The sequence below is a fragment of the Nelumbo lutea genome, chromosome 3, assembly GCF_056320005.1.
Source record: "Nelumbo lutea isolate HS-2025 chromosome 3, American lotus-T2T, whole genome shotgun sequence".
In the NCBI taxonomy this organism is placed as follows: Eukaryota; Viridiplantae; Streptophyta; class Magnoliopsida; order Proteales; family Nelumbonaceae; genus Nelumbo; species Nelumbo lutea.
Window position 1 is genome coordinate 2250006 of NC_142686.1, and position 13896 is coordinate 2263901.

The 13896-nt window shown below is 48.6% G+C and overlaps 1 pseudogene across 1 annotated transcript; it reads left to right on the top strand.

The window, feature by feature from the left end:
* Positions 1–9607: 9607 nt before the first annotated feature.
* LOC148862347 (uncharacterized) lies at positions 9608–12516 on the top strand (annotated as a pseudogene). Its single transcript, XR_016110549.1, has 2 exons — positions 9608–10280; positions 10803–12516. The product of XR_016110549.1 is annotated as an uncharacterized LOC148862347 (transcript).
* Positions 12517–13896: the final 1380 nt, after the last annotated feature.

Genomic DNA, 13896 nt, shown 5'->3' on the forward strand with positions numbered 1-13896 from the left:
CGGCCCCAGAACCCCCCTAACAGCCAGGCCTCGTCCCCAGGTCGAAGAGAGAAAAAAAATCATCCCCGCCTCGCAGCTCGCAGGCGGGTCGGGAACCTCGCTCGCGAGATCGGCGCCTCGACGCTCCAAGCCCGAGTTCCCGCTCACGGAAAACCGATTCGGCGCCCTGGCGGCAAACTACCAGCATCCCGGGCCCATTGAGATCGGCAACACGGAGGCCAACAGCGCCAGTACAAGGCCCACTCAACAACGAAGGCGTCGGCGAAGTCGCCGAACCGCCACCCGTGTCTTGTCAGAGCTCAGAGGTAAAGAAGAGACGAGCTCGGCCGAGGTAGGAGCTGCCCCGATTCTCTCGGTTCCTTCCCCCCTCGCATCAGAATTCCTAGCGGTCCCCTTACCCAGAAATTTCAAGCTCCCACATCTGGACAAGTACGAAAGGTCCTTCGACCCCAACGACCACGTTGACGCTTTCCAGTCCCAAATGTACCTCGCCAGGGCCAGCGAATCGTGCATGTCCGTGGCCTTCACCACCACCCTTAGGGGGGTAGCCCGCACTTGGTACAGGAACCTGGCCCCCGGGTCGATAAAGTGTTGGGCCCAGTTCGTGCAGGTCTTCACCGCACACTTTGTCACTAGCCAACGGTGCCCCATAACAGAGGAAAGCATCTTCGGAGTAGTCCAAAGGGAAGGAGAATCCATCCGGGGCTACATCAAGCGATTCAACGAAGCATGCTTGCAGATACCGCGGTTGGACCCCGCGGTGCAGCTTGCGGCGGCCAAAAGAGGGGTAACGGACAAAGAATTCAAATGGCACATGGTAGCTAACCAGCCCGCAACCGTGGTCGAATTCCTCAAGCTCGCGGACAAGTTCATGAGGACAGAGGAAGAAATCAACCAACGAACCGAAGGCGAGAACGAGAAAAGAAAGAGGGAAGGCGAGCTTCCCAACCCAGTCGACAGGAAAAACCCAGCCCGGGAACCGAAGCCGAACCAGTCGTTCCAAGCTCCCCTAGCAGTTTGGACGGATTACACGCCGTTAAACACAAGGCGGACCGAGATCTTAATGACGATCAAGGACGCCCCATACGTGAAGTGGCCACCTCGCCTAAAGGGAAATCTGAACGAGAGAAATAAGAATTTGTATTGTAGTTTCCATAGAGACCATGGTCATAGTACCGAGCAGTGTAATAACCTCTGGGACGAGATAGAGAGGCTCATCCGTCGTGGATACTTGAGAAACTTTGTACAGCACAACAATAATAACAATAAGGCAGGTCGGCAAGGGGAGCACGAAAAGGATGCCCCCGAGTCTAGCAGCAGACCTGCCGAACCGTTGCAGCGACAGCCTCCGGAAGAGAGGCCAGTTCGGGGAACCATCCATGTAATTGTGGGAGGTTCGGTGGTAGCAGGGTGTACCTTGGCAGCGGCCCGAACTTCAGTTCGCGAAGCGGCCCTCGAGGAACGGAACCCCCCAAAGAGACCAAAGACCGAAGAACCAATCTTCTTCACGGAGGACGACGCGCAAGGGGTCCGCTACCCCCATGATGATGCGCTTGTCATTAAACTAAGGATCAGCGACTTCGAGGTCAGACGCATACTCGTAGATTTGGGCAGCTCAACGGACATCCTCTTTAGATCAGCGTTTGACCAACTACAATTAGAGAGGAGCGAGCTGAAGCCCACGAACATTCCCCTTGTGGGTTTCAGCGGAGAGGAAGTCAGGCCCCTCGGAAAAATAATAGTACATGTGGAAGTCGGCACATGGCCTTGTGCGGTCAGACTCAACCATGATTTTCTGGTGGTCGCGACCCCCTCCCCATACAATGCCATAATAGGGCGGCCGATCACGCATATCCTACGGGCGATGGTCTCTACCTACTATTTGGCCATGAAGTTCCCTACGGACTTCGGTGTGGGGGTAGCGCGGTGCAACCAGCTCGACTCCCGCAAGTGTTATGTTGCTGCCCTGAAGGGAAAAACCAAGGCGGCCGACGACCTCGAATTAGAGCGGCCTGCGGAGCAAGGTGAGGAACGAGCTTCTCCCACAGAGGAAACGGTCGCAATCCCGACTTCGGCTACGGACCCAACTCGCACACTTCAGATCGGAGCTTCCGTCGAGGAACCCCTATGAACCGAACTGGTGAGTTTTTTACTTCAAAATTTAGATGTTTTTGCCTGGTCCGCGGCTGACATGCCCGGCATTAGCCCCGCCCTGATAACTCACAAACTTAATACTGACCCTGTAGTCAGACCCGTTAGACAGAAGAAACGCAACTTAGTCCCAGAATGCTGGAGGGCGGTCGAGAAGCTCCTCGCAGCAAACTTCATAAGGGCAGTCCATTACCCGACCTGGGTGGCCAACCCGGTGTTGGTAAAAAAGGCAAGCGGCAAGTGGCGCATGTGCGTCGACTACACCGACCTGAACCGAGCTTACCCGAAAGATTGCTTCCCCCTCCCCAGAATTGATCGCCTAGTGGACACGACCTTGGGACATGTGTTGCTAAGCTTCCTGGACGCCTACTCGGGCTACAACCAAATTTGGATGGACCCATCCGATGAGGAAAAAACCAGCTTAATAACCGAGTTCGGCCTATATTGCTACAAGGTCATGCCCTTCGGATTAAAAAATGCCGGGGCGACTTTCCAAAGACTTGTAAATAGGCTGTTTCGGCCCCTGATTGGCACGAAGATAGAGTGCTATGTAGATGACATGGTCGTCAAGACTCAGTTTTCACAAGAATTAATACAAGACTTAGATTCTGTCTTCCAAATCTTGCGTCAGTTTAGCATGAAATTGAACCCCAACAAATGTGTCTTCGGCGTCACCTCGGGAAAATTCCTAGGGTACATTGTCAATCGGCGCGGTATTCAGGCCAACCCGGACAAGATAAAAGCCATTCTAGATATGAGACCACCTCGGAAAGTAAAAGAAGTTCAGAGGCTAAACGGCCGCATAGCCGCTCTAAACAGCTTCATGTCAAAATCGGCAGACTGATGCCTACCTTTCTTCAAAGCAATCAAAGGCAAAGGGTTCGAGTGGACCCAGGACTGCCAGCTCGCGTTTGACGAGCTAAAAGGTTACCTCGCTAGTGTGCCGACCTTAGCCCGGCCCGAGGAGGGCGAGGTCTTAGAACTGTACCTCTCGGTAAGCGACGAGGTGGTCAGTTCGGTACTAATAAAAGAAACAAACCGGGTCCAGCGACCCATCTATTATGTTAGTAAAATTTTGCAGGGAGCAGAGACAAGGTACCCGCAGATAGAAAAGCCAGCATACGCACTGGTGACAGCAGCTCGGAAACTCCGCCCATACTTCCAGGCTCACACCGTCATCGTCCTGACTAATAAACATCTGAGACAAGTTTTACTCAAACCTGAGGTTTCCGGTCGACTGACGAAATGGGCCATTGAACTCAGCGAGTACGACCTCCAGTACAAGCCAAGAACTTCTATTAAGGCCCAAGCTTTGGCAGATTTTATCGCCGAGTGCACTTTCAGCCACGAAGCCCTACAGGTCGAGCCCGAGGCCCCCAGTTCGGGCGAACCCGGAGCTCCCGAGCCAATAGAGTCAGAACCCCGTGAAGTAGTAGCCAGTGTGGCATCTCTCCTGGTCAGGCGAAACGCGAACTGGGATGAGGAGCCCTGGATCCTTCACGTGGATGGTTCCTCGAACCAGCAAGGCAGCGTAGCTGGAATAGTCTTATGCGGCCTGGGTGGCACAAAATTAGAATACACACTACGCTTTGAGTTCGCGGCATCCAACAACGAGGCAGAGTACGAAGCACTGATAGCTGGGCTGGACCTAGCGTGAAAGGTAAAGGCAAAACACTTGGTCATCTGCAGCGATTCCTAGCTCGTGGTCAACCAAGTTACGGGCGAGTATGAAGCACGCGAGCTCTCCATGATCGCATATTTGGCGAAAGTAAAAGAGGCCCTGCTCAACTTTCAGTCACACTTCATCAGGCAAATCTCGAGGTCAGAGAACACTGAGGCCGACGCTCTGTCCCGGTTAGCCAGCACAAGTCACAACAACATGAGAACTGTGTACATAGAGGACTTACCTCGGCCTAGTATTCTCGGGGGGACAGAGGAGGTCGCTCCCGTCCTAGAAGCAGAGCCGAGCTGGATCGACCCACTCGCGAGCTTCTTGATAGACGAAACCCTCCCTGCAGAACGCAATGCGGCCAAGAGGGTGTAGCGGCAAGCAGCTAAATACGTCATAATAGATGAACGGTTATACCGACGGTCCTACACGCTCCCCTACTTGTGTTGCCTACGACCTGCCAAAGCCGAGTTCGTACTCCGCGACACTCATGAAAGCCTATGCGGCGGACACTTGGGGGGCAGAGCACTCGCCCAAAAAGCACTTCGACAAGGATACTACTGGCCAACGATGAAGGCAGAAGCTGTCGAGCTCGTCAGAAAATGTGACAAGTGTCAGAAGCACGCCAATATCCACCATCAACCTGCCTCCGACCTCAAATACCTCGCCAGCCCGTGGCCCTTTGCACAATGGGGCATCGACCTCCTGGGGCCATTCCCACCAGCAACAGGTGGAAGAAAATTCTTAGTCGTTGCAGTAGATTACTTTACGAAGTGGATAGAAGTCGAACCTCTAGCAACTGTTACGACTCGAAACATACAGAACTTCTTTTGGAAGAACATAGTATGTCGCTTCGGGTTACCTCGGGTACTAATCTCCGACAACGGCAAGCAGTTCAAGGATATCAAGTTCCAAGAGTGGTGCCAGAACATGGGGATTCGGCAAAACTTTACATCAGTCGCGCACCCGCAGGCAAATGGTCAGACGGAAGTAATGAACAGAGCCATCCTGCGCGGACTGAAAGCACGTCTGGATCGAGCTAAGGGATTGTTGGCCTAAGAGCTACCAAGTGTCTTGTGGGCTCACCGAACTACAGAAAAAACTGCCACGGGAGAAACCCCCTTCAACCTCACCTACGACACTGAAGTAGTGATCCCGGCGGAAATCAAAATACCAACATTGCGACTAGAAACATACGACGATCGGACAAACTGAGATGAGTTACATACCAACCTGGACCTATTGGACGAGGTAAGGGACCTCGCGCACATCCGGACAGTGGCATACCAGCAGCAGGTAGCTCGCTACTACAATGCCAGAGTAAAGCAACGAAGCTTCCGAGTCGACAACCTAGTCCTTCGTAAGATTATGGTGCCCGAACCCGGCATGGGCTAACTTGGACCAAACTGGGAAATGCCCTATAAAGTAAAGAGAGCGCTCGAGGGGGCATACGAACTCGAAACCTTGGAAGGCAAACAAGTACCTCGAGTGTGGAACATCGTGAACTTAAGGCGATACTACCTATAAACCGCCAAGCGAAGTGGACGAAATCAGGTCCTATGGGCCACGATGCAGAGCCAAGAGGAACCTCGGCATAAACAAGCAAAGAAAATTCGGGCATATTATCAACTCGACAAAAACTTAATTCACTGCAAAAGCCTTCGCGGCAAAACTGGTCGCGGAAGTATAATAACCCGGACAAGAAAGTGGCATATTCAGTTCGACAAAGAATCAGTTCTTGAAAAAGGAACACGGGCAAAAAGATTATCTATTCCGTTGCAAGAAACAGGAGTACATCGGCCATCAGAAGGGACTAACATATATATATATATGCCCGAAGCTACTTCTTCGCCATCAGAAGGCACTTCAACAACACCCGAAGGCCCTGCCTCTCCTTCAGAGTCTGGCTCGCCATCGGCAGCATTGGCCATCTCCTGAGTTATACGCGAAGTGGATATGGCACTAACATCGAGGTCGGGGTACGTGTTCCGGATCATCCACCTGCTCAGTTTGAACCCCCTTCTGTAAGAATCCACCATCAGATCGTCAAAACGCGGAGAGGCAATGTAGTCTTCAACGACCTTCTTCTTGGCGTCTTCAGTGCCTTGGGAAAAAATCTGTGTTCTCTCCCTGATGTCCTCCTGAAGATATTCGACTTGATGCTGCAAATCCAACTTCAAGTCCGCCATGTGCTTGACAACTACCCCCATGGCCTCGGCGTCACGCTGAGACCTTGCTTGCCTGGCCATTGCGACGCGAGCAGCCTCTTCGGCAGCATAAGCGGCCGGCTCAGCAGCTCGGGTATTCGCCTCTGCAGCATGGAAAGCTTCTTCTGGAGCATGAGCGGCAGCCTCAGTAGCTCGCGCCTGTCGTGAGCTCCTCTCCACTTGGGCTGCTAAGGCATGAATCGAAGAATTCACCTTCCAAAAGAAACAAGTGAGCAATAACAGCAAAAGCGACAGAAAATGAAAAAGGCAGACGGAATCTAACTTACCACCATAGCATGTGTTACGGCGCGGCAGGCTACCTGATTCAAAGGAAGATCGGTCCACGCCGCGATCTCCTCAGGGAAAGTAGCCTCCCTACTCTTTTGAAGAGCGTGGTTCGGCGTCAACACGCTCCTGAACTCCCCTTGAGCTCCCGAACCCGAGGGCCCAACCCGCGTATGAGCGGACCCAGAGTGAGCAGGAGCACTTGAGTATGCAGGAGCGCCCGTATGAGTGGTCTCAGCGTAAGGCGCCCCGACAGTTTCATGCATCGGTGGAGTAACCTCGGGCTCCCTGGGCAGATCCTCCAGCGTGTGGTTTGGAACTTGGGGCTCCTCATCCAGGGGCAGCTCGGTACGAGTTCGCTTGGCGACCTGCTTCCTCCTCTTCATACCTAGGAACAGACGCCCCCCACGAGTTCTCTCTGCGTCCATCACACCTGCAGAAACGAGTTCAACATCAGAAAAAATGAAGGAACAAAGCAAGCAAGAAACCGCATAGCTAGAAACCTACCCGTACTCAGGCCGGCCGCAATAAGCTTGGCCTCCATTAAGTAGTGATGGCACTTTAAACCTTGTCGTGCCCATTGCCGGAGGCCCTTCACCGTCTCTTTATCGAGAGTAACACCTGAATCGGGAGCAGCCTCACCCCACCCAGTCTGAAAGGGCCATCTTTGTGCAATTCGCACACCGAAGTAGTCCCGCTTCCACGCCGGGACCTTATTAGGAAGATTGTGCAAAAGCTTAAAGCCCTAGCGAGGAGAAAGGTAATACTCCCGTCTTCCCCCCAGGAAGAGAACCCGCCTGTCTCTTGAGCATCAAGATGGAGGAGAATATCTCTAAGTCTAAGGGGAAATTCTGCTCGCAGAAAAAGGGAAACTGTCCCCACCAGGTTCCGAATAGAGTTCGGATGAAGTTGGCCAATGGTGACACCGAAGTGGTTTATGACTTCGACGAGAAGGGGGTGGAAAGGAAGTCGCAACCCCGCAGTGAGCTGCTCTCGAAAAATCACGATCTCATCAGGACCGTGTTCCCAAGGAAAGCTACCCGAAGGAATAAAATATGTATACCCCCCAGGAAGGTTGTAGGACATGAGTATAGATTGAAGCCCCTCAGGCATCATGGTTGAGGGACCAAACCTGTCTAGCATCCGACCTTGACGAGAGGTAGACGCCAAACTGCCCGAACCGGCTCGACCTACTGGTTCATAGTCCTCGAGTTCCACCTCAGGATCACTGAGGCAGTCAGGGGATACAGCTCGGTTTGTAGAACCTATGTCAGCCCTATTTGAAGAGTCGTCTGAGCTATCAAAGCTAGACATTAAGGAAAAGAGGTGGATTCAGGAAGGTACTCACCGGAAGAAAGTTTTGAAGGCTCCGGAGACGGGAACAAGCCAAAAAAAACCTTGGAGGCTATGTAACCAGCCTAGGCGCAAGCTGAAAAAACTTGGACGCAAGCTGAAAAGTTGGACACGAGCTCAGTAGGCAAACCGCAGAAGTGACAAATCGACTGGGGTCCCCCACTATTTATTGCTACCGTAACCAAGAACCGACCGTGCAGATCAAAGACGATCCGACGGCCCACATTTGCACTGACCGCACGTCCCATGAGGTCAAGATGTGATTGGCGCACGTCTTTCCAAAAAGAGCGAAACGTCAGCGCACGTCTTCTTGAAACCGACGTCGCGCCAACTGCGCCGCACGTCTCCCTAACAGCTGCCCGCGCACGTACAGTAGTGGCACGTTTTTTTCAAGTTTGAATGACCCGCTGTCACATCCCAGCGGCGCAAATTTTTGAAATTCAAAACGCGCGGTCACAACTATCAACATTTATGAGTAGTAGGCACGTTTCCCGCCTTCTCAGTAACCGAAGAACCCTGGCAAAAGCAACTTGCGCAGTTAAGATTCGAGGGACGGGACAAATCCACCTATAACCTCGCGAAACTCCCTGCACAAGGGCAAGACCCTTGGCACAAGGAGTGGGAGGCAATTGATGAAGGAAGATTTGGCCCGACCTCACAGTTATGCGACACGTGGCAAAAACAACAGCTCGACAAAAAAGCAAGCCTAAGGCGTGAACACCAAGGGGACACCAGCGGACCGAACTCCCTACTGGGGGCCCGAACTCACCATTGGCCCAAAACCAGAAAGTAATCCGAACCGGCCAACCTCGCAACAGCTCGGGATATACCTCGCCGAACTGGCCAACCTTGTAACAGTTCGGGATACACCTCGCCGAACTGGCCAACCTTGTAACATCTCGGGGTATACCTCGCCGAACTGGCCAACCTTGTAACAGTTCGGGATACACCTCGCCGAATTGACCTGCCCTATAGATACCTCCGAACTCAAGACTTCGCCTCGCTCACCACTCCGCATCACCTTCTGGGCACCAAAACCAAACAAGTCGTACCATGCCTGACACTGAGGAAGTCCGTGCCCGAGGGCACCGCACCTGACTGACTTGGGATCTGACGCTTGGCGGCCGCACTCTAAACGACCACCTGCCACCGCCACTGACACCGCCATCTCCAGTTAGAGAGACGGTTAGGCAGTGACGGCTCTGTCCCAGCAGAAAGGACGACGGCCGAATTGACAAGCGCAAGGGTAATCATACCCGACCTGACAAGGGCCTCGGAGCGAGTGCGTGAAGTGATTATAAGAGCCCCTTGCCCCCAACAAACAGGGTATGCAAACTTTGCGCTATCTGGTTTTATCTTGCTTTTGAATGATTCTAACTTAAGCTTCGGAGCCGTTACACCGGGTTCCCCCCCATAGCTTCCTCATCTCGTCCGTTTTAGGTTTCCTGTTATTCAATTCAGAAGCAAGGTCGTTGACAGATAAGACCGGCCGGATCGCGCATCATCAGCGCCTATTGTGAGGAGGAGATCCCATCACCAATTTAGGCTGTCTTTGGTTTGGAGCCCTCCCTATCAAAAATTTGGCTGTGCTCAAATCAATGTTTGATGCAGATCCATTATCTCACTCCATCGATAAGAAACAGATAGAGCCAGGATTTGGATTGCCCAAATCATAATATCAGGCATGGTACAAATAAACCACAAAGTGAAAACCGAGTTCGGATCCACTGGTACAACACATCTCTGGTTACATCCACGCAGCCGCACATCAGGAACATCACTTGTATTTTCTGTTGTCATTCATTGGGGAAGTTCCCGATGTGTGGCTAGCGATGTTTTGTGGTCATCAGGTCCGAATTCCTGAAAACCAACCCCAGATCTTCCTCTCATCAGGATTTGTACTCCTAGATTCCGAAGCCGTAGTTCGTTGCACTGCAGCCTTGCAGGTTACCTTCCTTTCCCTGCAATTCAGACTAGATTAGATGTTTTATGCAGATAAGCCCATCGATCTCATGAATCAGATGCTACTTCAACAGCCCTAGATCCTCTCATCTGGTGGTTTTAGTAGGAAAATGAGCTAGGATGGGATCCTCTCAATCCGTCCAAGAAGAAGAAGAGGAGGAGGAGGAGGAGGAGGAGGAGGACAATAATGGCGAAAAAGATAAAAGAGAATTGGAGAACCCTTTGATGAAGAAGGTTTTGGAGCAAGAGCCGGAGATGCTCCCATGTCACGCGTCCGCGTCTCCCCCGTGTCCTCAGTTGTCCACAGTTGGTACTCCGCGTCTCGGACCCTCAATTAAGGTATGGATCCTTACAACGTTCTCGAGCCACCGCCATCACCACCACCGCCCCCACCGAGGTTTTGCTCATCGGACGCCCTTGATAACGATGATCATATTGTTACCGAGGTCTTCTTGATCAACCATGGCGAATGTGGTATGAATCTCAGGCCAGATTTGGTTCCTGGACGGTGGCCAGAAGCATCCCTGATGCTGAATGGGAAGCGGCAGGCGAGGGCCTTGGCGGTGTTCCTTAATTCTCGCGGGGTTCGCTTCAGTGCTGTCTATTTGTCGCCGCTTGACTGGGCGAAGGCGACCGCGGTTTTGGTTTGCCAGGTACTTTCTTTTTTGCCGTTTCTCGTGACTACTCCGTTTTAGATTTTCTTTGGTCATTCAGGAAGTTAGTAATTTTGAGTAACTGTATGGACTGTTATTTGCAATTGTTGTGCTTGGGCTGCTTGAACATAACAAAGCATACAGATATGTATTTAAGGTTATTGAACCAACTCCAGGATTTTGCAAATGAAGAAAATAAATGCTGTCTGTTTTCAAATTGAATCATTTGCAAATCAAAGTAAATGCTAATGTTGAAATTGAAGTATCATGAACTATACAGTTTACTTGTCTAGAGTCTATTAGTCATTTGATGCTATGATCAATACGAAATTCATAATGTACCTCCGAAGTTTACGGGTTTATTATACCTTCCTTGTATTTATTATTCCTTTCAATAAGTTTTGTTTTATTATAAAAAAAAACTTTTCTCAGAATAGACACCTGTAGAATTTTATTATTTGTAATTCTTTTCTCTACCGGATGTTTAACTGAGCCAAAAGATGTTCACTCCAAATTCCACAGGAATTGAATTTTGCAGAGGAACAAATACAGTCATCAGATGCTCTTGTTGAGAAGAGTGAAGGCCATTGGGAGGGGTCTCTGTGTTCAGAAATATACACTCCAGAAATTATGAATATAATTAATAAATTGCAGTCTGACTTCTCTGCACCATCTGGAGAATCACTTGGGCAGGTGGAATTCAGGATGATCCAATTCTTTAATGGTATAGTCAAGCTTCCTGAAAAGCTGAGAACAAGGGATGTTTTGTTGCTCCATCAGAATGAGATGAAGAGCTTTTCCAGCCATAACTCTCAGGCTGCGGCCAATTCAGTTCAGTACCAAGATGGACCTGTATCCCCACCTCCACATGGGGATTTGCTTCACAGGCACAGGCAGGGCCTTTCAAAAAAGAAATCTGGTAAGAGCCAGGTTCAGTTTGTGACCACAACTGGAGATCATGAGGTTGAGGATGTGCTTTCTCCTCAGGAAGGTAAAAATCCAGATCAACTTCATGAAACAGATGTCAGAAATGAGTCCTCTTCCTCCTACACATCCATTGGTGTTTTCACCCATGCTGTGCCAATTAAATGTCTCCTCACTGGTCTCCTTGGAAGTGGCCCAAAAATGTCGACTAAGATCTGTATAGATGATTCTTCAGTGACGGTATTGCAGCATTCATTAACAACAGGATGGCAGATAAATAGACTCAATGATACTGCACATCTCAGGCTTCTCTAAATCCTCCAGTGGAACCGGGAGATGGATAAATGAGGTCACTTACTGTACTTGGTGAGGATTGATGTTATTACAAGTGGTTGATTGGATATATCTGCCGTACTCTTGATTAGCTCATTAATTTTCCTTGCTGTCCAAGGAATTTCTTTGGGAGTCTTGGACCAGTAGTTGCTCAGGAATTCCAGTTTTGGGACACCAGTAGGTTTTATTTAATTTGCAATTGGCAATACTTTGCACCCGCCAGGTGTTTCTATTCGACATATTTTCCAATCTTCCAACTCTAAAAAGAAGGAAAAGCTGTTAGAGCTGGAGCATCTTCCATTGGAATGATTCTTTTGATTTTTAGTAGCATTACAGTTATTGTTTTAGTACAAGTATTTAACAATCTAGACAGAGTAAGTAGTTTCAGGAACCATTAAATTTGGATGTTGAGAGATTAAATTAAATGTGTTGTGATTGCTTCTTCTTTGTCTATTGAGTTTGCTTTTCTTCTTGAGGAAAGCCTTGTTTCTTGTCTCAGCCGGTAGGTACTAAACATTGGGGAATCATCGTTGGCTGTGCAACTGCTGTAGTTTAAGTTGGGGCATCGTACATGACAACCGATCTCGCATCCCTGAGATCCCATAACCACCTTTGGTTGGTTCGTGGGCTTTTGCATCAACCGTAACCAACTATCAAAGAGTCGAGAAGAAAGAGCATTGGATGGAAGGCCTGTTGGCTGGCAACGGATTCAGGCGGGCAACTTAAATAAGTTTACATGATATCATTGGGCCTTGCCGTTGGGTACCAGCCGAGCAGCCCTTACTCGCCTTCTTTTGCTTGAGAAACAGATTTTGGCAGGTATGGATTTTAGGATTTTACAATTCATACAGGTATGGGTAGGGTATGGTATTAGGCTTGGAAGGTATATAAATTTATGTATTAGGTGTTGAATTTAATAATATTTTAAATTTGATGTAAAGGATAATTAAAAATTTTGATTCTTGTTCATGTTATTTTACTTATTTATTGTTTATATATAACAGGAAATAGTAGGAAATTAGGTCCAATCCATCCACCCTCAAATGTTGAGAGGATTTGGATTTTGAAAATCCAATATGATGGGTGATTTGGCCCTTTAGTTATACTCTGTCATGTGATAAGTCTGAACCGCTTTATGACACCTCGACACCTCCGTGGCACACAACGGCACATCGCCCACCTGGTAGTGATGAGCCTGGTTCCATTTATTTCGTGAGGAACTAGATGAGGATCATTGCAATGCCGGTATGACGTGCCCCAAAATTAACAGGCTGATAATTCTTATTGTTCCTAGATATGTTGAATATGCCACTCAGACCCCGATGCTTGTATAAAAGGATCACACCTTCATAAGATACGTGTGAAATCATGCATATGAGAGCTCTCTCTCTCTCTCTCTCTCTCTTTGCTTTCTAAATACTCTCTACTCGACTAACTTAAGCGTCGGGATGCTTAGCCTAGGTCTAGACCCTTGAATACTATGACTCTCCTTGGCTTACAAAACCATTCCGTACCCACCCATTGCCAAGGAGAGAGTGAATATGACATAAAGGGGGTGTTTTGTAGCGTAGATGAGAAATTGATGGGTGTGGACATGGGTGTGGACCAATTCACCCCACACCTTGTGGTAGAGGCCAATCCACACCACACCACAGTCCACATCTATTTTGAAGTACGGACAAACTGTGTGGATTAGACCAGTCCGCACTTGCATTGACATTCTTTTTTTATTCCATGTATCTCATATACATTTTATGAATGATATATACAGTTAATCATAAATATCCAATTTTTGCATTTTATATGACAAATTTTTTGAAAAATGCATCAATGAATTAATATTAACTAATAAATATTAATTTTTTATAAAACAATAGTAAAATAATAAAAAATAATTTTTAAATATTTAAAATTATTATTTTATTGATAAAAACATAAAAAAATTATAAAATTTAAAAATTAAGTAAAATAATTAATATTTTATTAACAAAAATATTAAAAATAATATTTAAACATTTGAAACATGAAATCAAAAATAATCCCAATTAGACCTGACAATCGGGTCAATGGGTTGACACATAGTCCAACCCTCGGGTCATTCTCAAATTCAGATAGCTAAATAGATGCAAGCTCGGGAGCATGCTTTGTCTTTTTCTTTTTGGTTAAAAAGGCAATAACTTTTCCCTATCCCCGCTTTTTCTTTTCCTCCAAAATCGGGATTGCGAGATTTGAATCCGCATCGATGCTGGGATTTAACCCATCTAACACACCAACGAGCCAGCCCTGGATTGGTGCTTTGTCTTTAGTATGTTAAAATTTGGCTTAGAATTGTGTGAAAGTTTAAACAACCACTGTTTTT